This window comes from Equus caballus, chromosome 8, assembly GCF_041296265.1.
Source record: "Equus caballus isolate H_3958 breed thoroughbred chromosome 8, TB-T2T, whole genome shotgun sequence".
In the NCBI taxonomy this organism is placed as follows: Eukaryota; Metazoa; Chordata; class Mammalia; order Perissodactyla; family Equidae; genus Equus; species Equus caballus.
The window spans coordinates 5,907,773-5,935,046 of NC_091691.1; the positions used below are offsets into that span (position 1 = coordinate 5,907,773).

The window sequence follows — 27,274 nt, forward strand, 5'->3', positions numbered from 1 at the left end:
TGATACTTTGTATTTCTGTGATAACATCTCCTGCTTCATTTCCGATTTTATTTTTTTAGTTCTCACTCTTTTTTTCTTGGTGAGTCTAGCTAAAAATTTGTCAATTTTGTTTCTTTTTTCAAAGAAACAAAGCTCTTGGTTTCATTGATCTTTCCAATTGTCTTTTTAAATCTTTATTTCATTTATTTCTGCCCTTGTCTTTTTTATTTCCTTCCTTCTACTAACTTTGGACTTTATTTGTTTTCTTTTTCTAGTTCCTTGAGATGTAAAGTTAGGTCATTTATTTGAGATTTTTCTTGTTTCTTGAGAAAGGCATTTATCACTATGAATTTCTCTCTTAGAACTGCTTTTGCTGCATCTCATAAGTTTTGGTATACTGTATTTTGATTTTCACTTGTCTACAGGTATTTTTTTATCTCTTTGTTGACCCATCTGTTGTTCAGTGGCATGTTGTTTAATCTCTGTATATTTGTAAATTTTCCAGTTTTCTTTTTCTTTTTTAAAGATTTTATTCGTTTCCCTTCCACAACCCCCCCAGTACATAGTTGTACACTCTTAGTTTTGGCTCCTTCCAGTTGTGGCATGTTGGATGCTGCCTCCACATGGCTTGATGAGCAGTGCCATGTCTGCACCCAGGATCTGAACCAGCGAAACCCTGGGCCACTGCAGTGGAGAGCACGAACTTAACCACTCGGCCACGGGGCCAGCCCCTCCAGTTTTCTTCTTGTAACTGATTTCCAGTTGTATAACATTGTGGTCAGAGATAATGCTTGCTATGATTTCAATATTCTTAAATTTTTTAAGACTTTTTTGCCTATTCTGGAGAATATTCCATGTGCACTTGAGAAGAATGTGTTTTTGTTTCTTTTAGATGGAATTTTCTGAATCTATCTAAGTCCATCTAGCCTAACGTGTAATTTGAGGCCAATGTTTCCTTGTACATTTCCTGTCTAGGTGATCTATCCATTGGTGTAAGTGGGTTTTTAAAGTCCCCAATATTGTTGTTTTACTGATTATTTCTCCCTATAGGCCTGTTAATATTTGCTTTATATTCATAGTTGTTCCTATGTTGGGTGCATAAATATTTAGCAATGTTAGAAATGAATAGGATCCAAGATGGCACCGTGAGTAGTCCTCTTTGTCTCTCCCACTTCGAGTCTACAATTATTTGGACACTCATCACTTAACAAAAGATATCCAGAAAGCATCTCAGGACATCTGAGAGACCCACGCGACTATACATTGGAAGGCGGACGGACTTCCCTCCCGGAGGATGTGGAGATAGGTGAAAACTCTCTGACCCCGACCGAACAGCCTAGTACCTGCAAGCCACTTTCTTCCAACGGACGCCCCCAGAAGATCAACACACACCTAGGGCAGGAGCGAGCACACACCAGAGGAGCGACGGTGGAAACAGGTGACCAGAACCCTACCTAAACCCCCCACAATTACTCCTAAACGCAGAGGGAAACTCTAGAGTTACACACCTGAGCCCGCAGGGAGAGTCTCGCCCTGCCATTGGCGGGGAGATCCCGCCTAGTGTTCACGGTGCCCGGAGGGTCCCAGAGAGAATCACTGAAGGTACGGCGGCCCCCCGGCTGCCACTGCCTGCGTGGTGGGGAAAGGGATTGCCAGAGATCTCAGAGAGGACTGGGGCTGGGTGAAGCTCCAGAGGCCGGCTCCACGTCCCAGAGGGGAAGCTCCAAAGTTCCGCCCGGGCAGCAGACAAAACTCTCTGTCTGCCATTAGTGGAGGGGCCATACCCAGCATTCACAACTCTGGGAAAGTCCCGGAGAGAATCCCAGAGGGCGAGGTGATCCCCAGCTGCCATTGCCCGCCCCATGGGGTAAGGGATTGCTGGAGATCTTGGAGAGGACTGGGGCTGGGGGGAGCTCCAGAGGCTGGCTCTGCGGCCCGGAGGGGAAGCTCCAGAGTTCCACCAGGGCAGCAGACAAAACTCTCTGTCTGCTATTAGCGGAGGGGCCACGCCCAGCATCCACAACACCTGGAGGGTCCCAGAGAGGAGAATATCAGGCAGGGCAGCAGCTGACCAGCTACCAGTGAAATCAGGATCTCCGGCTATACCCCAGACAGGGCAAAGGGCTCCCCAAGTTCCTGGGGAACAGGACTGGGGCTGGGTGGAGTTCCAGCGACCCAGCTCCGTAGCCTAGGGGGAAACCCTACAGGCTCACAGCAGCCTCAGGGAAAGCCTCTGCACAGCACTAGTAGAGAGCACCCACCCGGCAGCCACAAGGCTGGAAGACCCCGGGACAAAAGTAGCATAGCTAGGTGAGCTAACCACAGATTGTAGAAGATGCCAATAGCTCTGCTGCGACCCATAATGGACAAGTGAGATTTTGTGGGTGCCAACAGTGACGGAGCAGCAAATATAAGTGATCCTACCCCTGGCTGCTGGAAAAGCCCAGAACACTGTTGCAGACCCCAAGGAGGGAGCACGTCTAGGTGGGCTGCAACAGTAGGCACCAGCAGCCTGAAGCCCCCCCGTGACGGCCCCCACGGCAGAAGAGGGAATCCAAAGGACCACTGTGACTACGAGGAGGGGCCCATGCCCAGTTAGCAACTGCAGATAGGATTCCTGGTTGGTGCAGTATAAACAGCAGCTCCCCCACCACACCAGCAGAAACAAGTGGAAGGAGAAACTAAACTCTATCTCTATGCAGAGACACAAATCTACAACATCAAGCAATATGAAAAAATACATTAAATCTCCAGAACAGAAGGAAAATAACAAATACACAGAAAACAATCCCAAAGAAAATGAGATATAGAACCTAAATGACGATGACTTCAAAACAGCCATCATTAAAATACTCAATGAGTTAAGAGAGAATTCAGATAGACAACTCAACGAGTTCAGGAGCTATGTCACAAAAGAGTTTGATACGATAAAGAAGAACCAAACAGAAATACTGGAAATGAAGAACACAATAGAGGAGATTAAGAAAAATCTAGATGCACTGAACAGTAGGGCCGATAATATGGAGGAAAGAATTAGCAATTTGGAAGATGGGAGTATAGAAATGCTGCAGGCAGAGGAGGAGAGAGAAGTAAGACTAAAAAGAAATGAAGAAACTCTCCGAGAATTATCAGACACAATTAGGAGATGCAACGTAAGGATTATAGGTATACCAGAGGGCGAAGAGGAGAAAGGGGCAGAAAGCCTATTCAAAGAAATAATGGCTGAGAACTTCCCAAATCTGGTGAGAGAGATGGATCTTCAGGTGACAGAAGCCAATAGATCTCCAAACTTTATCAATGCAAGAAGACCAACCCCACAGCATATAATAGTGAAGCTAGCAAAAGTCAACGACAAGGAGAAAATACTAAGGACAGCCAGGCAAAAGAAACTAACCTACAAAGGAACCCCCATCAGGCTATCAGCAGATTTCTCAGCAGAAACTTTACAGGCTAGAAGAGAGTGGAATGATATATTCAAAAATCTGAAGGACAAAAACCTACAGCCGAGAATTCTCTACCCAGCGAAAATATCCTTCAAATACGATGGAGAAATAAAAACTTTCCCAGATAAACAAAAATTAAGGGAGTTCATTGCCACAAAACCTCCTCTTCAGGAAATCCTCAGGAAAACCCTCATTCCTGAAAAATCAAAACAAGGAAAGGGGCTACAAAACCAAGAGCAGAGGAGATAAGTAGAAGGACAACAACAGAGAGTAGCAGCTCTTCATCAGAGCAGATTAAACCATAGGACGAGAAACAAAGGAAATTGAAGAAAACTGGAAAACAAGACATAAAATGGTACTGGTAGGCCCCCACATCTCAATAGTCACTCTAAATGTAAATGGATTGAACTCCCCAATCAAAAGACACAGCGTGGCAGGATGGATCAAAGAACAAGACCCAACAATATGCTGCCTCCAGGAAACACACCTCAGCCCCAAAGATAAACACAGACTCAGAGTGAAGGGATGGAGAACAATACTCCAAGCTAATAATGAACAAAAGAAAGCAGGTGTCACTATACTAATATCAGACAAGGTAGACTTCAAAGCAAAACAGATAAAGAAAGACAAAGAGGGACAGTATATAATGATAAAAGGGACTCTCCACCAAGAAGACATAACACTTATAAATATATATGCACCCAACACAGGAGCACCAAAATTTGTAAAGCAACTCTTAATAGAACTAAAAGAAGACATCAACAACAATACAATAATAGTAGGGGACCTCAACACACCATTAACACCAATGGACAGATCATCCAGACAGAAAATCAACAAGGAAATAATAGAATTAAATGAAAAATTAGACCAGATGGACTTAATAGATATATATAGAACACTTCATCCAAAAACAGCAGGTTACACATTCTTCTCAAGTGCACATGGAACATTCTCAAGGATTGACCATGTTTTGGGAAACAAAGCAAACATCAATAAATACAAGAGAGTTGAAACAATATCAAGCATCTTTTCTGATCATAATGCTGTGAAACTACAAATCAACTACAAGAAAAAAGCAGAGAAAGGTGCAAAAATGTGGAGACTAAACAACACGCTTCTGAACAAACAATGGATCATTGAAGAAATTAAAGAAGAAATCAAATTTTATCTGGAGACAAATGAAAATGAGAACACGACATACCAAATCATTTGGGATGCAGCAAAAGCAGTCCTAAGAGGGAAATTCATCGCAATACAGGCTCACCTCACTAAACAAGAAAAAGCTCACATAAGCAACCTCAAACAACACCTAACAGAACTAGAAAAAGAAGAACAAACAAAGCCCAGAGTCAGTAGAAGGAGGGAAATAATAAAAATAAGAGCAGAAATAAATGATATTGAAACAAAAAAGACAATAGAAAGGATCAATGAAACAAAGAGTTGGTTCTTCGAAAAAATTAACAAAATCGACAAACCTTTAGCCAGACTCACCAAGAAAAGAAGAGAGAAATCGCAAATAAATAAAATTAGGAATGAGAGAGGAGAAATCACAACAGATACCAATGAAATACAAGGGATCATAAGAGAATACTATGAAAAACTATATGACAACAAATTGAACAACCTGGAAGAAATGGACAAATTCCTAGACTCCTACAATCTCCCCAAACTGAATCAGGAAGAAATGGAGAATCTGAATAGGCCAATCACAAGTAAGGAAATAGAAATGGTAATTAAAAACCTCCCCAAAAATAAGAGTCTAGGACCAGACGGCTTCTCTGGAGAATTCTACCAAACATTCAAAGAAGACTTAATACCTATTCTTCTCAAACTATTCCAGAAAATTGAGGAAGATGGAGTACTCCCTAACACATTCTATGAAGCCAACATCACTCTGATCCCCAAACCTGACAAGGACAACACAAAGAAGGAGAACTACAGGCCGATATCACTGATGAACATAGATGCAAAAATCCTCAACAAAATTGTGGCAAACTGAATACAGCAATACATCAAAAAGGTTATACACCATGATCAAGTGGGATTTATACCAGGGACACAGGGATGGTTCAACATCCGCAAGTCAATCAACATGATACTACATCAACAAAATGAAAAACAAAAACCACATGATCATCTCAATAGATGCAGAGAAAGCATTCGACAAGATCCAACACCCATTTATGATAAAAACCCTCAATAAAATGGGTATAGAAGGAAAGCACCTCAACATAATAAAGGCCATATATGACAGACCCACAGCCAACATCATACTCAATGGACAAAAACTGAAAGCCATCCCTCTGAGGACAGGAACAAGACAAGGGTGCCTACTTTCACCACTCCTATTCAACATAGTACTGGAGGTGTTGGCCAGAGCAATTCGGCAGGAAAAAGAAATAAAAGGAATCCAAATAGGTAATGAAGAAGTAAAACTCTCGCTGTTTGCAGATGACATGATCTTATATATAGAAAACCCCAAAGAATCCATAGAAAAACTATTAGAAATAATCAACAACTACAGCAAAGTAGCAGGGTATAAAATCAACATACATAAATCAGTAGCATTTCTATACACTAACAATGAACTAACAGAAAAAGAACTCAAGAACTCAATCCCATTCACAATCGCAACAAAAAGAATAAAATACCTTGGGATAAACTTAACCAAGGAAGCGAAGGATCTATACAATGAAAACTACAAGACTTTCTTGAAAGAAATTGACGATGACATAAGAGATGGAAAGACATTCCATGCACATGGATTGGAAGAATAAACATAGTTAAAATGTCCATACTACCTAAAGCAATCTACCGATTCAATGCTATCCCAATCAGAATCCCAAGAACATTCTTCACAGAAATTGAACAAAGAATCCTAAAATTCATATGGGGCAACAAAAGACCACGAATTGCTAAAGCAATCCTGAGCAAGAAAAACAAAGCCGGCGGAATCACAATCCCCGATTTCAAAACATACTACAAAGCTACAGTGATCAAAACAGCATGGTACTGGTACAAAAACAGGTCCACAGATCAATGGAACAGAATTGAAAGCCCAGAGATAAAACCACACAACTATGGACAGCTAATCTTCGACAAAGGAGCAGAGGGCCTACAATGGAGAAAAGAAAGTCTCTTCAACAAATGGTGCTGGGAAAACTGGACAGCCACAAGCAAAAGCTTGAAAATTGACCATTATTTTTCACCACACACCAAAATAAACTCAAAATGGATCAAAGACCTAAAGATTAGGCCTGAAACAATAAGTCTTCTGGAAGAGAATATAGGCAGTACACTCTTTGAAATCAGTTTCAAAAGAATCTTTTCGGACACTATAACTCCTCAGTTGAGGGAAACAATAGAAAGAATAAACAAATGGGACTTCATCAGACTAAAGAGCTTCTTTAAGGCAAGGGAAAACAGGATTGAAACAAAAAAACAGCTCACTAATTGGGAAAAAATATTTACAAGCCACTTATCCGACAAAGGGTTAATCTCCGTAATATACAAAGAACTCACACGGCTTAACAACAAAAAAACAAACAACCCGATCAAAAAATGGGCAGAGGACACGAATAGACATTTCTCAAAAGAAGATATGAATATGGCCAATAGACACATGAAAAGATGTTCATCATTGCTAATCATCAGGGAAATGCAAATCAAAACTACACTAAGATATCACCTTACCCCCGTTAGATTGGCAAAAACATCCAAAACCAAGAGCGACAAATGTTGGAGAGGTTGTGGAGAAAAAGGAACCCTCATACACTGTTGGTGGGAATGCAAACTGGTGCAGCCACTATGGAAAACATATGGAGATTTCTCAAAAAGTTAAAAATAGAAATACCCTATGACCCAGCCATCCCATTACTGGGTATCTATCCTAAGAACCTGAAATCAGAAATCCCAAGAGTCCCTTGCACCCCTATGTTCATTGCAGCATTATTTACAATAGCCAAGACGTGGAACCAACCTACATGCCCAGAAACTGATGATTGGATAAAGAAGATGTGGTATATATACACAATGGAATACTACTCAGCCATAAAAAAGGACAAAATTGGCCCATTTGCAGCAACGTGGATGGACCTCGAGGGTATTATGTTAAGCGAAATAAGCCAGTCAGAGAAAGACGAACTCTGTATGACTCCACTCATAGGTGGAAGTTAATATATTGACAAGGAGATCTGATCGGTCGTTACCAGGGAAAAGGGGGGGGGTGGGGGGAGGGCACAAAGGGGGAAGTGGTGTACCCACAACATGACTAACAAAAATGTACAACTGAAATCTCACAAGGTTGTAATCTATCATAACATTAATTAAAAAAATTAAAAAAAATATTTAGCAATGTTATATCCTCTTGTTGGATTGACTACTTTATCACTGTGTGATATCCTTCTTTGTCTCTTATTACAGTCTTTGTTTTAAAGTCCATTTTGGCTGATTTATATATAACTACTCCAGCTTCCTTTTGATTTCTATTTGCACAAAATATTTTTTCAATCCCTTCACTTTCAGTCTGTGTGTGTCTTTATGTCTGAAGTGAGTCTCTTCTAGGTAACATATAGATGAGTATTTTTTTTAATCTATTCAGCCATTCCATGTCTTTTGATTGGAGAATTTAGCTCTTTTACATTTAAAGTAATTATTGATAGTTATGTACTTATTTCCACTTTGTTAATTGTTTTATGGCTGTTTTGTAGTTCCTCTGTTCCTTTCTTCTTCTCTTGCTCTTCTCCTTTGCAGTTTGATGACTAGTGTTATGCTTAGATCCCTTTCTCCTTATCTTTCATGTAACTACTATAGGTTTGTACTTTGTAGTTATCATAAGTATTACAATAAGAACTTATATTTATAATAGTCTACTTTAAGGTGGTAACAACTTAAGTTTGAATTTGTTCTAAAGTTCTAAATTGTTACTCTCTTCACCCCACATTTTGTTTTTGATGTCACATTTTACACCTTTTTATCTTGTGTATCCTCTAACTAGTTATAGTAGTTAGAGTTATTTTTTTCTCCTTTTGTCTTTTAACCTTCGTACTAGCTATATAAGTGATTAATTCACTGCCTTTAGTATATATTTACATTTGCCAGTGAGATTTGTACTTTCATAAGTTTTCTTGTTACTAATTAGTGCTTTTATTTTCAACTTAAAGAAGTCTCTTTAACATTTCTTGTAAGGCCAATTTAGTGGTGTTGAACTCCTTTAGCTTTTGCTTGTCTGGAAGTCTTCAAATCTAATACTGCTCCTATTGTGTTGGGCCCATTTATTCGCTAGAATGAGAAAATGAGTTCAAGCTACATGTCCTCTCTTTTAATATACATTTTAAATAGTTTTTAATCAAAATCCTAGATACTGTGGATAGGTAGAGACAGCACAATCTGACCCAGGATCCTGGAACGAGAGTTAGAAGTTGGCAGAAAGAATGAGTTGATGACCATCTGTGCCAAGATGATAGGACAAAAGGTAGAGAAAATGCCCACCCCCCATATCTTTTCACTTTCCCCTAAGGAAACTCTTTGCTCAATGAGTGAGGAGGGTGAAGAGAGGAATCTGGGCCATGCTGGAAAAGGCCAAGAGCTCTGTTTGTTGAGGTCTAATTGTTGATATTAAGATAACCCCTCCCCAAGTCTCTTATCCTATGTCCAGGCAGTATTGAAGGTCAAGTTTCTCTATCAAATTTATTTTTGCTGTATGATTGTCGATCTGACTCTGTGATGTGGTGGAGGATGAAATATGAAGCAAGGATTTTAGACAGAACTGAGTGCTCATGTGGCTTCCAGGGGCCTCAGGTGCAGAAAGTCACACATCAGTGACGACACTGCTTGTCCAAGTGTTCAAGAACCAGTGGAGTATTTTCCTAGCCTGCCTGGCCCAGTCACCCAGCAGCCCCTGCTGGTCTCAGAAGCAACATCCTCCATCCTATTTCACACTACACAGCACTCCCAGAAGGGCAGCCTGGCTTTTGCAGTTGGATCTTTCTGATGTCACTACCCAGGACAGTAGAACCAGAAAGACCACTCTGTGGTGTTTGGGACTGAGACATTAGTTTTTCCAAGTCACTAATGATATCTGAATCTCTGATAATGATATTTGAATCTCTGATACATTTAAGATATTTTTAGTCAAGTTTTGTAATTTTTTCTCAATATTATATAAAAGAACATTGCCGTGGGGTTTCTGTCTGGGAGCCAGAATAACCCACATGACAGAGGCTTCCAGTGCAGAAAGTGGTGACCTTCTGCCCAAGGGACCAATACACTGAGACAGAGGATGGTGAGTCTGGTGTCACAGTACGAGCACCTTGTGGAACTGTGGAGAAGGCAGGTCCTGTGTGACCCCAGGGGCTGCTTTCCCTAAAATCTGGCAAAGGACCATGTATCAGGGACTGAAAGAGAAAGACTCTATGGCATTCTGGAGACACCACAGAGATGAGTTACAATGTGGGGATTCTGCCCACAAGCTGTGTCTTACCTCTGGACAGAACTTCCTAGGACATTACTTCCTCCTTGGAAATGCATTCTGGCTCCTCATTGTCTACAAGCTCCTCCCTGTAACAGACTTGGCAAAGACTGCATAGAGAAAGAAAAGGAGGCAACCCAAATTTGAAGCAAAGAGATGAGGGAGCCAGACCCAGGAACTCATAGCATCCTGGAGGGCTCACAGTTGGAGGAAGGTCACACATCAGTGAGGACACAGTTTGCCCAACTCCCCTGCAGCCTGCTGAGTGGTTGACCAGCTTTCTGGCCCATTTCCCTGCTCTGAGAACCCTAACTTGTTCCCCCTGCTGGCCACAGCACCCGTATGCTCCAGCCACTGTGATATCCATGCACATGATACTTATGCACACCATGCAGAGTGTTATTGCTGTAGTCTTCGCTGATGTTATTGTCAAGACAGCAGAGTGAGAAAGGCTTTTCTAGGATCACCATGGGAACAGTGATGCTCTCACACTTGGACTTTTATCTCATTGGAAACCCAGCATTTGTCAATCTCTCTCCACTGTATCCTAGAGCACAACCTTGCCTGCTGTTGTAGACACTGCATGTGGTATGTGAGAGGACAGTGAAAAGGTGCAACAGGAGCAAACCTATGCTGACATTACCCTGTGCACAGGTTGTAGTGTGCACGTTGTCCTGTGGGCATGTTGGGTGTGCACGGGGAGATTGGGCCAAAGGAGCCTGAACAAAGCTATGATATGTCAGTTGGGATCTGTAGGGTGAGTCAAGTGATCTCCCTGACAGAGATGGGGACTGGCCCTCAAGTCTGAGGTCAGGTAGGTGCCAAGGTCAGAAAAAGGGGAGGCTGGTTGCAAGTTGCCCTGGTGAACTGTCCCTCGAGGTTGAAGAGATGGATTCTCTAAGCATGGGAATCCAGCATCTCCAAATGGAATAGAAAAGAAACATCTGGGAAAACAAATATTCCCTTTCTTAAATCTTAAATCATTTTTTTCCCAATTATTATTGCATGTGAATGTACATATATTTATATAGCTACAAATATATCCATAACGATGTTGCCTATATACATTTGTTAATTGTGCAGGCCCATTCTTTATTATTCATATCATTATTTTAAATAGTCATGAATAGTCCACAGTATTGTCAGCTGGAACCAAACCCCTGTCCTTTCCTGGACAGTGAATGGTGCTCTGGGAGGTCACTATGTGCTGGGTGAGCCTGGGGAGCTCCGGGTTTGTGTCTGTCTTCCCCACTTGCCTGGGGCACAGTGCTAGCACTGAGGCTGCTGTCCCACATGGAGGAGTGATAATCAGCCTCGTCCTCAGGCTGGAGCCCAGAGATGCTCAGGAGGCCACGCTGCCTGACCTGGAGTCAGAGAATCTCTCAGAGACTCTGAAAGCCCTGTTCTTATTCCTGCTGGTCAGGATATTGGAGACCTGGCCTGGGAGCTGCTACAGCCACCCTGCCCTCTCACTGCCAACATTGTTGCTGTTTCCAGTACAAATGATTGTGACTGTCTGTCCTGGGAAGTTGGTCACTGAGGGCGGCTGAGTCAGCCCTGCCTGGGCCACAGACACTGTAGGGCACAGAGAGGGGTGTGTGGGCAGGATCCCAGCTCACTGTGAAGGAGGGTGGGGGTGTGGAGCAGAGCTGGGGTTGGATTTCCGTCCCCCAGGTAAGTCACACTCACCTGTGAAGGGAGTGAGGAGGTGAGGAGGAGAGGAGCCCAGGGCACAGGGGAGACTCAGACTCTGAGCCCTAAAGCTCTGCTGTGGAGATGGAGCTGCCCTAAATCTCTCTGTATCTCCTGAAACTTCCATGGGGGGTGGAGTGGATACACTCAAATCAGCCCTTGCTCTCTGTCTGCCCCTGGCCTCCCTGCCCTGGTCCTCACAGGGAGATGGAGGTAGAGGAGGGATGAGCTGACCCAGGGGGTGGAGGCCCTGGCTCTTGATGACCCTGGGTCCTGGAGGTCAGCACAGCCCAGTGAGCGCACTGATGGCTGAACACCCTGGAGCCCTGGGTGGCTTCCCAGCTGGGAGGGGCCATCTCAGGATTGTCCCACACTGTCCCACATGCCCTCAGACCCCACCCCACCTGGCCTCTCTGACACACCTGCGCCCTCCGGTTAGAGGAGGACTATTGTCCCAATGCTCTTCATGAAGCTGCTCCTGGTGTCAGAGAGGGACCTGGGCAGCTGGGATTCCAGACACTGGGGGTGTGGGTTGAGGGATGTCCCCGTCACTACAAAGAGGCCACAGCAGCTTGACTTTCAGCTGCATCAGCAGAGTATTCACAGAATTTTATTAGATCATCGATTATAAGTCCAAAAATGAAGAATATTTTCTCTTTCGGTTTTTCATGAGAATTAGACCCCCAAAATTTAATACACTTATTTTCCTAACACTGTCGTCACCAGGAGCATGGGATCCGTGTGAGATCTGTGTCGGCTCCAGCGCAGTCTCTAGGTCCTTCTTGTTTCTGACATGACTGGAGTCAGCCTCCCTCTGTCCCCATCACTGTCTCTCTGGAGAGACCAGGTGCCCTGGAAAAGGAGCTCCTGCCTGTGTGGACATGAGCAGGCAGAGGGTGCATCGATAGGAATGGCTCAGTCTACAGGGGATCAGAGGAAGGGACATGCTCAGATCGATAGACCCATGTAGGGGTCTCAGACCCTCAGATGCTGGTGACAGAGGTGACGTCAATCACAGAGGAGTGAAGGTGTGATCAGGGGCCCCAGGGGGTGGTTTATGTCTCACTTCCTCGTGGGCACACAGCACTGAGTACACTGAGGTCTCTGTCATATGTGTGACAGTAAGAATCACCTGATCCTCAGGCTGGAGCCCACAGGTGGTCAAAGAGACCACGTTGCCTGACTTAGAGAGAATCATCTGGAATCTCTCAGGGCCTGGTACTTCCAAGAGTCAGAGTTTTGGGGCAGCACCACTGACAGCTGGAACCAACACACATTATGGGATCCAATGTTGCTGTTCCCGGAGCAGGAGATGGTGACCTCCTGGTCCAGGGTCCCTGACACCGAGGATGGCTGGGTCAGCAAAGACGTGCCCAGGACCCTGAAATGAGGGACACAGAGTCACAGAGGTGGAGAGTCAGGGCCCTTCCCACACCCCAGGCTGGACACCAAGGGGAAGGAAAGGTCCCTGTATCCTCCTAGGGACCCGACCTGACCCTAGAGTCCAGTCACCTGTGAATGAGTGAGGAGGGTGAGGAGAGGGGTCTGGACCATGATGGAGACACCCCAGAGCTCTCTCTCCCTCCCCCAGATGACACAGGGCTGCCCAATTATCTATCCCTCATCCCTTCCCTCACTCTGATGGGAGCAAAGCCCTTCATCCAAATTGTTTCCCTTCTCCTCCCCTCACCTCTCCCAGCCTGTCTGTGAACCAAGATTCAATGCCCTTTGCCTTGGAGTTTATCATTGGATGACATGGAGCTGGTAACTTATGATATGGGCTCTTCTGGGACCTTGGGAGGAAGGATCTGCTGGGGCCCAGGCGTCACTGAGCAGAGGGCACCAGCTAAGCAGCCAGGTGCTTGGCTCACAGCTCTCTCTCATCACATGTGGTTCAGACACACGCCCACCGCGCCCCCTGCTGGCCCTGGTGCGCTTTGCACCATGTCAGAATACACTGTCAGCATCCCACCTGCGGGAGGGCAGGGCCTCCCTAAGCATTGCCTTCTCCACAGTCCCCTCCTCACAAAAGGGTGGGACCCTCACCCAGGCCTTCACTGGGCTGCAACCTCCTCCCCACACTGACCCCTCAGTTTCATAGAGAGGCCTCCTCACATGGTGGGCTCACTGATGCCCCTTCAGTTGTTACACAGTGGAGTGCAGGGCCCTGAGAACCGGCCCCAGAGGGACAATTTGTGCTGCTTTCTCACAGCAGAAGGACAAAGGCCCTGAGACCAGCCGCGTCTCACTCTTTGGGAAGGTGGAGGCCCTCCCCCTCTCTCTGACCCCACTTTCCACTGAGGCAGGTGCAGGCCCCTGGACCCTCCCCCTTCATGCCTCTCATGTCCCCCCTGGTGGGGATGGGGGTCCATCAACAGGAGCAAGGCAGGGAGGTATTGAGAAGAGGCTGTCCTTCATCCTCAGACAGACAGAGGTCGGCTGCTCTGGGACCCACCTCTCAGCACAGCTGTCCAGGATGACGCTGGGGCTGCAGCCCTGGGACATAAGCGGATGGGGCTCCACGAAGAGGGCAGCGTCCCCAGGGTGAAACCGAGACCCTTGTAGGAGGGAGAGACTGAGGAGTGAAGGGGGCTTAAGGATTGAGACCCCAGGAGACAAGGAAAGCAGACTTTGAGTGACTGAGCCATGGCTGAGTGACAGGGGAAGGGAGGTTTCACACCATCCTATGGCCCACAGGGACCCTCACATCAGAAGATGACAATGACCACACATTAGAGCGGATGGAGCTGAGGTGATGGGCTATTTTGAGCAGGGGTCATGCTAGAGGTCCGGGGACCTGCACAGCTGCCTCTATTTATCCCCACCAGGCACCTTCTTAAGGAAACATTCAGAAAGGTGTATTTTGTCTACTCTTTCCCTTTTATTTCTTTCTCTTTCCCTTCCACACACACACACACACACACACACACACACACACAAATATAGGTAGAAATGTGCCATGAATCAGCCATGATGGGCATTTGTACTGAAGAATTTCATACCATGAAAGAGACCAATTTTGCTTTAAACTTGGCTACTCTCTCGCTTTTGTCCTAAAATTTTTACCTGTTCTGTGTATTTTGTGTATCATCACTTCTCTTCCTACGTATAGTTTTCGTGAAAAAATAATAAACGTGTGTGATTGAGCATCAAATTATTAACTAGAACACAGCTTTAATCTTACTCTTTTTTGTATCTAAAATACTCCATTTACAAAATAATTATGTAATTTTTTACCCAACCTGTTCACTGTAACAGAACTGTACTACTGAAAATATTGTGATATTTCTTTACTAATTTCTCAGTGAATAATTTAGCCTTTCACAGTGACAATGAACACAAATTTCTCAGTGAATTCATAGAGATAGGAAGTTCACTAAATACATAGTCTCTGTTGCATAGAGAGAAAAAGTAGGTAATATATAGAGATGACTAGAGAAGAATTTACATAATTTGATAACTCAGATAAATATGGCTTTTCAAATGGAATTTCCAAGGATTCTGTTTTCCAAATGTGTGGAGGTATAATTAACAAGTAAATATTTATTATATTTAAGGTGTGAAATGTGGTGATTTAATACATATATACACACACATTTTCAAATGATTACCACAATAAGTTAATTAACACATCCATCACCTTTTTGTATTTGGTGAGAATACTTAAGATCTACTCTCTTAACAAGTTTAAAGTGTTCAACAATGTATTATTAACTATAGTCACCATGCTATATATTAGAGCCTCAGAAATTATTCATCTTTTTTTTTTTTGAGGAAGATTATCCCTGAGCTAACATCTGCCCCCAATCCTCCTCTTTTTGTGGAGGAAGATTGTCCCTGAGCTAACATCCGTGCCCATCTTCCTCTACTTTATATGTAGAAGGCCTGCCATAGCATGGCTGGACAAGTGATGCGTAGGTCCGTGCCTGGGATCCGAAACAGCAAACCCTGGGACACTGAAGTGGAGTGCACGAACTTAAATGCTGTGCCACTGGGCCAGCCCCAGCAATTATTCATATTAATACTGAAAATGTATACCATTTGCTACTTTTCATTTAAATAGGAACAAATTTTATGTTCTTTGTCCTAGAAATGTCAGGTGACATCTCAGAAATGGTAGAAATGGGTGGGTTGGTATTTCAAATAAAAAAAAATGTACTGTATTTATTTCCATCATGTCAGCTTTAAGGCCTATCACTCTGAAATTTTCACTCTCCACTATAGTTGGGGTGCAGGTCTTTTTCCTACATATAGCTCGTTTCCAGAAACAGAGAACAATTATTGTGACACTCTATTCAATTTTTCAAACAAACTATTTACTCTTCAATGATGCACTATAAGATATAAAAACACACTTATATAGAGAACACCAGGTGGGCGCCACAGTGTGGGGCATATGTTCACTCTGAAAATCCTATGATGACCCAACTCAGTGGTTCTGCGCTGATGGACACCTTGTCCTCCATTTTGTCACTCTGTCAGTGGGGAGGTCAGATTTGATGGCAGGTGAAAAGTTCTTAGCTTTATACCAAGAGTCCTCCAAGATGGGAAACCAGAACTGCTGCTCTAGAAGTATGTTCACAAGGATTCTGTGAATGTGGTGACAACAAATGGGCTATCTAACTCTTCTCAGAATATTTGACCCTACTTTTCATGTCCCCTTCTCCAATACATTATGCAGAGTTATAAATGCGTCTTATAATTTTGTTTTATTCCTCAGTTTACATTTTTGAAACTTCATTCAAATTGGTTGTGTTAAATTGTGTATCCATTTAGAAAAATGTACAATTTCCTAATTCCAATCTTGAACACTCTCCTCCAGAGAATATAAACAGTGAGAACACACCCAGCCCCAAATCCCTGACTTCAACACACAGAGGAGCTGGAGCCAAGAATCAGGTGCTGTATTTCCCGGGGAAGAGTGACAGGCAGGGTTCCCACTGTAGGGGAGGATGACAATTCCTCTACCCTCTAGGTCCTTCTGGTTAGTCTAAGAATTAAGTTGACATGAGACAGGATGACAGGAGAAAAATCAAAGTACAATAACATGTACACATGAAACAAATGCAGGAAAACCGAATAACTCACCAAAATGGCCAAAGCCAGCACCTTAAATACCATCTTCAATGAAATAAGATGTAGATAAAGAAAACACAAACCAATAAACAAAACAACACAAAAATATCCCTAATAAATATTTACACAAAAATCCAACCCCCCCCCCAAAAAAACATACCAGCAAACCAAATTCAACAGTACCTTAAAAAATTTATACATTATGAACAAGTAAGATATTTGCTAGAATGCAAGGATGGTTTAACATATGAAAATCAATCAGTGTAATATAGTACATTAACAGTATGAAGGACAAAAAACACATGATCCTCTCAATTGATGTATAAGAAGCATTCAACAACTTTCAACACTCTTTCATGATAAAAACAAGACCAAAAAATTCAACCAACTCAAAATAGAAGGGCTCTACCTCAAGATAATAAAGGTCATATATGGCAGAATCACAGCTAACATTGTACCAGATGATGAAAAGCTGAAAGATTTTCCTCTAAGATCAGAAAGAACACAAGGATGCCCACTCTCACCACTTCTACTGACTATACCACTGGAAGTCCTGGCTAGAGCAATTAGGCAAGAAGAAGAAATAAAAGACATCCAAATCAGAAAGGAACAGTTAAAACTGTCTCTGCAGATGATAGGATATTATATATAGATAACTCTAAAGACTCCACCAAAACCTGTTAGAATAAACAAACAAATTTAGAACATTTTCAGAATACAAAAACAAAATACAAAAGTCAGTTGTGCTTCCACACACTAACAACACACTACCTGCAAAAGAAATTTGGAAAACAATCCCATTTACAATGACATCAAAATGAATAAAATGCTCAGAAATAAATTTAACCAAGGAACTGAAACATCTGTACAGTGACAACTAAAGAACATTGATGAAATAAATTGAAAAAGACACAAATCAACAGAAAGATATCCAATGTCCATTGGAAGAATTAGTATTGGTAAAACATCTATACTACCCAAGGTGTTACATAGACTCAGTGCAATTACTTTCAAAATCCAAATGCTATCTGTTACAGAAAGAAAAATATTTGACCCTAAACTTTACATGGAACCACAAAATAGCTCAAACAGAAAAAAACAAAGTTGAGAAAGAACAAAGCTGGAGGTCTCATAATTCCTGATTTCAAAACATATTGCAAAGCTACAATAGTCAATGAAGTATTACACTGGAAGAAAGACAGACATCTATACAAATGAAACAGAATAGAGAGCCCAGAAATAAAGTCATGCATATATGGTCAACTGATCTTCAACAAGGTTGCCAAGAATACACAATGGAGAAACAATAGCTCTCCAACAAAAGGTTTGCAGAAAACTGAATATGCATATTCAAAAGAATAAAATTGAGGTGTCTGATCTAACACCATACACAGAAATGATTTCCAAGTGGATTAGAATTAAACAATAATGGAGACTGTAAAAGTTTTAGAAGAAAACAGAATAAAAGGATAATGACATTGGTGTTGGCAATGATTTCTTGGGCATGACATCAAATCACAGGACACAAAAACAAAAATTAGAAAAGGGAGGTCACAATTATCTGAAAATATACACAGCAAAGGAAACAGCAAGTGAAAAGACAACTTAGAGAATGGGAAAAAAATATTTGTAAGCTATATATCTGATATGAGGTTATTATAAAAAATACATAAAAGAACACCTATGACATAACAGAAAAAGTCAAATAACCTGATTGAAAAATGGGCAAATGTTTGATGTAAAGTGATGCAGCCACTGTGGCAAATAGGACAGGATTTCCTCAAAAAATTAAAAGTACAACTACTATATGATGCAGCTCTCCCACTTCTGGGTACTTATCTAAAAAATTGAAATCAGGATCACAAAGAGAAAATTTCACTCCTGTGTTCATTGCAGCATTATGCACAATATTCATGAGGTAGAAACAACGTAAATGTCCTCTGACAAATGAAACAGTAAGGAAAAATTAATATATACATGCAATGGAATATAATTCAGTGAGGAACCAAAAAAACAAAAAGGAAATCCTGCCATATGCTACAACATGAATGAACCTCAAGGGGCATTATGCTAAGTGAAATAAGCCAGACACAGAAGGACAAATACTGTAATACGGCACAGTTCCAGTAATATGAGATTTCTAAAATAGTCAAACTCATCCAAATGCTGCAGGAGCAGCAATGGTACTCATGTCTCAGCCCTTGCCCTTTCTCCAGCAGTGGCAAATGGCACCTGAGACCTGAGGCTTCAGGAGCCACAGCAGAACCCACGACCCAGCCCCCAGTGGTGGCACTCCTGACACACACTCTACCAGCAGCAGGGAATGTCTACAAGACCCTGGTCACCCAGCAGTGACAGTGACACCTGTGAACCTACTGCTCCTGGCAGCAATGCTGCCATAAAACCTGGGAGCAGCAGCACAAGTGGAGCACAGGGCAGCCTCACCCAAGCCCATGGAGAGCCAGTGGGAAAATATGACACTCAGGAGACTCCAAATGCAGAGGAAGTGTTTGCAGGCTGGTGACCCTGATGGTGACACCTGAGAATGCAGGAACATCATAAACATCAAGGCACCAACAACCTTGGAATCACAAGCAGCACAGGGACCATACTGACAATGCCTCTGCAGTGGCAGTGGACGGTGAAATGTGCAGGCTCTCAAAAACATGCAGAAGCAGCCTAGAATCAAAGTACCCAAAGTCTTACCCAAATAAGAAAGGTGTTTACTGCCACAAATGCAGGGGCAGAGGATCAACTCATCAAGCACCATGAAGAACTACAGTAACAAGGCAGAACAAAAAGGAAATGAGAAGTCTCCAGAAATCAAACTGGAAGTCATGGAAGACTGCCATCTGACTGACAGGGAACTCAAATAGCTGTCATGAAGAAACTGAATGAGCTACAAGAAAACTCAGACAATTCAATGAGCTCAGAAATAAAATTAATGAAGAGAAGAAGTACATCATCAAAGAGACTGAAACTTTCAAGAAACAAACAAACAGAAATTCAGGAGAAGAACACGATGAATGAGATGAAAAATAAAGTAGAAAGCACTGGAAATAGAGCAGCCCATATCAAAGAGAGAAGTAGCAAACTCAAAGATAGAGACGTAGAAATGATTCAGGTAGAAGAGGAGAGAGAACTAACATTTTTTTTAAAAATAAAGAAATTCTATGAGGAATATATGAGTCCATTAGGAAAAGCAACATAAGGATAACAGGTATCCCAGAAGGAGAAGAGAGTGAGAAAGGAGCAGAGAGCTTAGTCAAAGAAACAATAGCTGAGAATTTCCCAATCCTGAGGAAAGAACTGGATATACCAGTACATGAAAGAAATAGAACTCCTAAGTATCTCAATGCAAAAAGACCTCTCCAAGGCATGTAACATTAAAACTCAAAAGTCAATGATGAGAAAGGATATTGAGGGTGGCCAGAGAGATGAAAATAATTTACAAAGGGAACCCCCATGAAGCTATCAACAAATTCTTCAGCAGAAACTCTACAGGCTAGGAGAGACTGGAATGATATATTCAAAATATTGAAAGACAAACACTATCAGCCAAAAATACTCTATCCAGCAAAGTTCTCCTTCAGATATAAAGGAGAAACAAAGGCTTTCACAAACAAATCTGAGAGAGTTTATCACCAGTAGACCTCCCTTAGAAGAAAAGTTCAAAGGAGCACCGTACCTGAAACTAAAAGGAAAAGGTTGACAAGATTTCTGCTTGGTGATAAAGACACAGACAGAATCAGAAAATTGCAACTCTATATCATACTAAGTTAACAGTTATACCATAAAGGCTAAATGGGAAAAAAACACATCAAAAATAACTATAACCACTTTAATATAACAAACTCACCACACATAAAGGATAATTTGTGACAATAAAAACATAGAATAGGATGAAGAAAAGGATAGTATCTTCATAGGCTAATGGAGATAAAGTGCTATCAGGAGAAAAAGGACCTCTCATCTAGGAGATCTTTTATACAAACCTTATGATAACCACAAACCTGGAAAATGAGAGCAGAGTAATAAATCATAAATAAAAAGGAAAATGAGAAAAACATCACAAAAACCCAGCAGACTGAAACTGCAGACAGAATTACAAGGAAAAAGAAACAAGGAAACATAGAACAACCAGATAACAATAGATAAAATAGCAGTATTAAACCCTCGCATATCAATAATCTCTCTAAATGGGAATAGATTGAATTCATCAATCAAAAGACACAGAGTGGCTGGATAGATTAAAAGACAAGACCCAATAATATGCTGCCTCCAAGAGAGCTAAGTCAGGTCTAAAGACACACAAAGGCTCAGAATGAATGGATGGAAGATAATACTCCAAGCAAATAGCAACTGAAAGAAAGTAGGTGTCACCACACTTATATTAGACGAAATAGACTTCAAGCCAAAAAAGATAGCAAGAGACAAATATGAGCATTCCATAATGATAAAAGACATTCCGCCCAGAAGACATGACATATTCATATGTATGCATCAAACATAGGAGCACCAAATGATATAAAGGAACTATTAACAGAAGTAAAGAAAGAAATTGACAGCAACAGAATAATAGTAGGGGACTTTAACACCCTACATACAATAATGGATAGGTCATCCAGACAGAAAGTCAACAAGGAAACATTGGCATTAAAGCAAACACTAGACCAGATGGACTTTCTCTCTCTCTATATATAATATTCTACTGTAAAGTACCAGCATAGATATTCTAAACATTCTTCTCAAGTGCACATGGAACATTCTCAAAGAGAGACCATATGTTGGAAAACAAAATAAGCATCAATAAATTTAAGAAGATTGAAATCATATCAAGCGTCTTTTCTGACCACAGTGGTGTGAAATTGGAAATCAACTAGGAGAAGAAAACTAGAAAACTCACAAATGCATGGAGACTAAACTACATGCTACTGAACAACTATTGGATCAATGAAGAAATCAAAGGAGAAATCAAAAAAACACCTGGAGACAAATGAAATTGAAAACACCACATACCAAAACTTACAGGATGCAGTAAAAGCAGTATGGAGAGTGAAGTTTATAGCAATACAAGTATACCTCAAAAAACAGGAAAAATCTCAAATAAATAATCTAACTCTACCTAAAAGAAGTAGGAGAAAAAAGACAAATAAGCCCAAAGTCAGCAGAAGGAAGGAAATAATAAAAATCAGATCAGACATAAATGAAATATAGACTAAAAAAGAAAAGAAAGGATCCTCGAAAATAAGAGCTGCTTGTTCAAAAAGAAAAACAAAATTGACAAACCCTTAGCAAGACTCACGAATAAAAAAAGAGAGAATGTTCAAATAAAATGAGAAATGAAAGAAGAGAAATTACAACAGATATTACAGAAATAGAAAAGATTATTAGAAAATACCAAGAAAAGCCATATGCCAATATATTGAATAACCCAGAAGAATAAGATAAATTCTTAGAATTATATAACCTCCTGCAGCTGAATCAAGAAGAAATAAAGAGCCTGAATAGATCAGTCACTAGTAAGAAAGCTAAAACAGTAAGACACACCTCCCAGAAAACAAAAGTCCAGGAGCAAATGGCTTCTCTGGTGAATTCTACCAAACTTTCAAAGACTTAATATTTATCCTTATGAAATTCTTCCAAAAAGTTGAAGAGGATGGGACACTCCCTAACTCATTTTATGAGGCCAACATTACCCTAAAACTAAAGCCAGATAAGGACAATGGAAAAAAGGAAAGTTACAGACTAATATTGCTGATGAACACAGACGCAAAAATCCCTAACAAAATATTAGCAAATCAAATACAACAATACATTAAAAGAATCGTACACCATGATGAATTGGGATTTATTCCAGGGATGCTGGGATGGTTCAACATCATCCACAAAACAATCAATGTGAGACACCACATTAACAAAATGAAGAATAAAAAACTCATGAACATCTCAATAGATGCAGAGAAAGCACTTGTCAATATCCAATATCCAATTATGATAATGACTCTCAATAAAGTAGGAATAGAAGGAAAGTACCTGAACGTAATAAAGGCCATATACCACAAACCCTCAGCAAACATCACACTCAATGGTGAAAAAGTGAAAGCTATTCCTCTAAAGACAGGAACAAGACAAGGATGTACACTCTCACCATTATATTCCACATAGTATTAGAAGTCCTAGCCAGAGAATTTAGGCAATAAAAAGAAATAAAAAGGATCTGAACTGGAAAGGAAGAAGTTAAACTGTCATTATTTTTGGATGGCATGATTTTCTATGTAGAAAACCCTAAAGAATTAACCAAAAACTACTAGAAATAATTAATGAATACAGTAAAGTTTCAGGGTACAAAATCAACATATGAAAATCAGTTGTATTTCTACACACTAACAAGGAACTAGCAGAGAGAGAAATCAAAAATAAAAATCCATTTACAGTCTCAAAAAAGTGAATAAAATACCTACGAATAAATTTAACCAAGGAGGTCAAAGACCCATACACTGAAAAATATGACATTATTGAAAGAAATTGAAGAAGACATAAAGAAATGGAAAGCTATTCCACGTACATGGACTGGAAGAATAAACAGAGTTAAAATGTCTTTATTATTACATAAAGCAATCTGCAGAATCAATGCACTGTGAATGAGAATCTCAACAACATTTTTCATGGAAATACAATGATGAATCCTAAAATTTATATGGAACAACACAAAACTCTGAATAGCCAAAGGAATCCTGAGAGAAAAGAACAAAGCTGGAGGTATCACACTTCCTGAATTCAAAATAGACTACAAAGCTACAGTAATCAAAACAGCATGGTAGTGGCAGAAAAACAGACACTCAGATCCATGGAACAGAATTGAGAGCCCAGAAATAAACCATGCATCCATGGGGAGCTAATTTTCGACAAAGGAGCCAAGAACGTACGAGAGAGAAAGGAAAGTCTTCAAAAAATGGTGTTGTGAAAATTGGACAGTCACATGGAAAAGAATGAAAGTAGACCATTATCTTACACCATACACAAAAATTAACTCAAAATGGATTAAAGACTTGAATGTAAGATCTGAAGTCATAAAAGTCCTAGAAGAAAACACAAGCAATATACTCTTAAATGTCAGCTTTAGTATCTTTTTGAATATCATGCACCCTTAGGCAAGAGTAACAAAAGGAAAAATAAACAAATGGGGCTACATCAAACTAAAAAGCTTCTGCATAGCAAAGGAAACCATCAACAAAATGCAAAGACAAACTAAGTTAGGAGATGTTTGCATTAATATTTGGATTAGTATCCAAAATACATAAAGAATTCATACAACTCAACATCAACAGTAAAACCCAATTAAATAATGGGCAGAGGATCTGAACAGACATTTTTCCAAAGAAGATATACAGATGAACAACAGGCACTTGAAAAGATGTTCATCACTAACGATTAGCGAAATGCAAATCAAAGCTACAGTGAGATACCCCCTCACACCCAAGCAGAATGGCTATTCAAACAGACAAGAAATAGCAAGTGTGTTTTAGGACGTGGAGAAAGGAGAACTCATATACTGCTGGTGGGATGTTAACTGTTGTAGCCACTTTGGAAAACAGGATGGAGATTCCTCAAAAACTGATACTTGAACTACCATATGAAAGAAAGAAAGATGGAATCCTTTCTCCCCCAATCCTAACTCCCTATGGCTTTTCACCCCAGATAGCCAATTTCTTTGCAAACTAATTAAGACTTAAAAGAAATTACACTGTTTAAATCTCCACGATAAACTTCCCGGGACACATAATGGATCTAGAAAGGAGATCCCCTCTGCCCCAAATGATCGCAGGAAAGCGGGAAGGAGCATTTTGAGGACAAGCTGGCACAAAGATCCCGGCTCTCCACTCCTAATCATCTGTTTTCATTATGGTAAAATCTATATAACCCAAAATTTACCGTTCCGACCGTCTTTAAGTGTGCACGCAGCTGCATTAAGTCCATCCGCAATGCTGTGCAGCCATGACCACTACCCTTTTCCAGAACATTCCCCATCTCATACAAACCCTGTTCCCATTGAACATGAACGCCCAGCCCCCCTCTCAGGCCCTGGGACCCTCGGGTCCGCTCTCTGACCGTTGATCCGCCTGCTCCAGCTTCTCACGTCAGTGACATCCGCCCTTCAGTTCCACCCTCTCAACCACCACATCTAAGGTTTGTAGTTTTCTCTCAAAACTGCCCCAAATGACACCGACAGGAAATGCAACTGCAAAACAGTGATTTTCCGTGATCGCTATCACATCAATCGATGATAAAGCCGTTGACAAACTACTTTCTGCAGTTTTTGAAATTTCAATATTACCCAAAAGACCTAAACGACGAGGCTGTTTAGAGTTGAAATCCTGCACAATTCGCCCTATTTTACCCTCGTGCTTCCCAAAGCCTCAAGTTAAATGAGCCAAACCCACTGACTCCGGGCTCAGGAGCCACTCGGACGCCCTGAGCCCCGCCCTGTGCCCCCTCGGCCGGGCCTGGAGCCCTCGGTCCCTGAGGACAAACCTGCACATCCTCCTCGGGGGGCACGCGGGGCGGCGACACCTTCCAGTCAGTCAGCGCGTTCAGGACGAGGAGCGCGAGCGGAGTCTGGTCCCTGCTCAGCGCCCGCGACTGTCACCTGCCACACACGACCGGGGTCGGCGCCCTCACCGGGGTCCAGGCTCTGAGGGGCCGCTGCCGCCAATGTCCCCGCTGCCAAGTCGCTGACGCCCAACGGTCGCCGCCGCCGCCGGCTCTGAGGGCCCTGGGGGAGGGGCTGGCTGCTGCGGCCCCGCCTCCAAGCGCCGACCACGCCCCCCCCGACACGCCCACCGCGGACTTCCGGCTGGCGGGGGAATCTGCTTCTCACCTCAGGGCCAGTTCCTTTAGCGCCCTCTCTGGTCGCGGTGAGTAATGCAGGAGGGCTGTGCAGGGCTGCGTGATGGACATCCAAAATGCCGCCAACCACGCCTACCGTGTGCTCTTGATCTGCGTCTATCCTTCTACCAAAACCATTCAGCTCTGAACGCTGTAACTTTGACTGTTACAAGCTTGTGGCCTTATTTCTCCCACTTTATTCTCTTATTTCAGTGTTTTAGCTATGCGTGCTCCTTAGCTTTTCCATACGCATTTTGGCATAATTTTTTCTGTATCTACAAAATGTCTTGTTGAGATTTTGATGGGAATTATATTAAACACATATATCAATTTAAAAGAAAATTGACTTCTTTACAATACTAAATTTTCCGACTCACGAATGTACTGCATCTCTCCATTTATTTAGATCGATTTTTTTTGGATTAATTTCATCTGCATTTGAAAGTTCTCAGAATCCAAGATCCGTACAAGATTTCTACAAATTTTTTGTGTATTTCTTAGAATTACACTTAAGTTTTTCATCTTTGAAGAACAGTAACTGATTATATACTTTAAATTTCTGCCAATGCTGTCATTGCTAGTATACTGAAATGCAAATGATTTTTATATACTAATTTTGTGGCCTCCAAATTTGGTGAAGCCACTTATTACTTATAGAAATTTTCATTTGTAGATTCCGTGGAAATTTCTCTGGAAACAGTCATGTCCTTTGCAAAAAAGGCATGGTTGCATTTCTTCTTTTTCTATATGTATGTCTTTTCTTTTCTTGTCTCATTGCACTCACTGGAACTTCCAGTATGATATTAAATAAGAGTAGTGAGTATGGGCCTCCTTGCCTTGTTCTCAGTGATAGGAGGAAAGTGTTAAATATTTCCTTGTTAGGGATACTGATTGCTGTAGGTTTTTGTGGATCATTTTGTCAGGGTGAGGCTGTTCTTTATGCCTAACATACTGAGATTTTTTTTTAATCATAAGTGTTAAATTTTGTCAAATTGTTTTATACATGGATTGATATGATCATGTGATTTTTCTTCTTTAATCTTTTCATATGGTTAATTACATTGATTGATTTTTCCTATTGAACTAGGCTTGCATCTCTGCAGTAATCCACAGTTGGACATGCTATATAATTCATTTTATATATTGTGAAATATAATTTGATAATATATTAAGGCATTTTATGTCTATAATTGTGAGGGATATCGGTCTATATATTTTTGTGCATTTTAAATTAATGCGTCTTCTATGTTGTTGGATTTAGTGTCTATGAATGTTGCTTGGATCTCATCAGTTCATCACGTCGAGTTCTCTTATATTCTTGCTGACTTTCTGTTGAGTTTTTTAGCAGATGTTAAGAAGGCTTTATTGAAGTCATAAGGTGTATTTGTGGATCTACTTCTCCTTTCACTGATATCAGTTTTGCTTCACATATTTTGCATCTCCTTGCTGAGACTTTCAATTATTCCATTTATTTCAAGTTTATTCATATGTGTGTTAATTTATTTTGATAATAGTTGCTTTTAATCATTGTCAGATAGGTAATTCTAACATTTTTGTCATGTCTGTGTTGGCATCTATTGTTTGTCTTTCTTCACTGTGTGGTGTTTTCCTGATTCTTAGTATGAAGAATTATTTTCGATTGAAAGCTGAACATTTTGGGTATCGTATTATGAGACTTTGGGTAGTATTTAAACTTTTTGTCTTAGCTGGCTTTCTGTTACAT

General features: G+C 41.3%; 1 protein-coding gene and 1 long non-coding RNA gene across 9 annotated transcripts in view; both read right to left on the bottom strand.

Moving 5' to 3' along the window:
• LOC102148363 (uncharacterized) overlaps positions 1-25,467 on the bottom strand; it is a 72,870-nt gene extending 47,403 nt beyond the window's left edge. For 5 of the 6 annotated variants that reach the window (XR_011441702.1, XR_011441704.1, XR_011441701.1 and 2 more), the window contains exon 1: positions 25,198-25,452. This is a non-coding gene — a long non-coding RNA (uncharacterized lncRNA). Of the gene's footprint in view, positions 1-25,197 lie in introns of all 6 variants that reach the window. The other variant, XR_011441706.1, reaches the window with a different exon arrangement.
• LOC100060608 (immunoglobulin lambda variable 1-40) overlaps positions 1-27,274 on the bottom strand; it is a 765,973-nt gene that overhangs the window by 644,641 nt on the left and 94,058 nt on the right. The gene's annotated exons all lie outside the window — the stretch shown is intronic.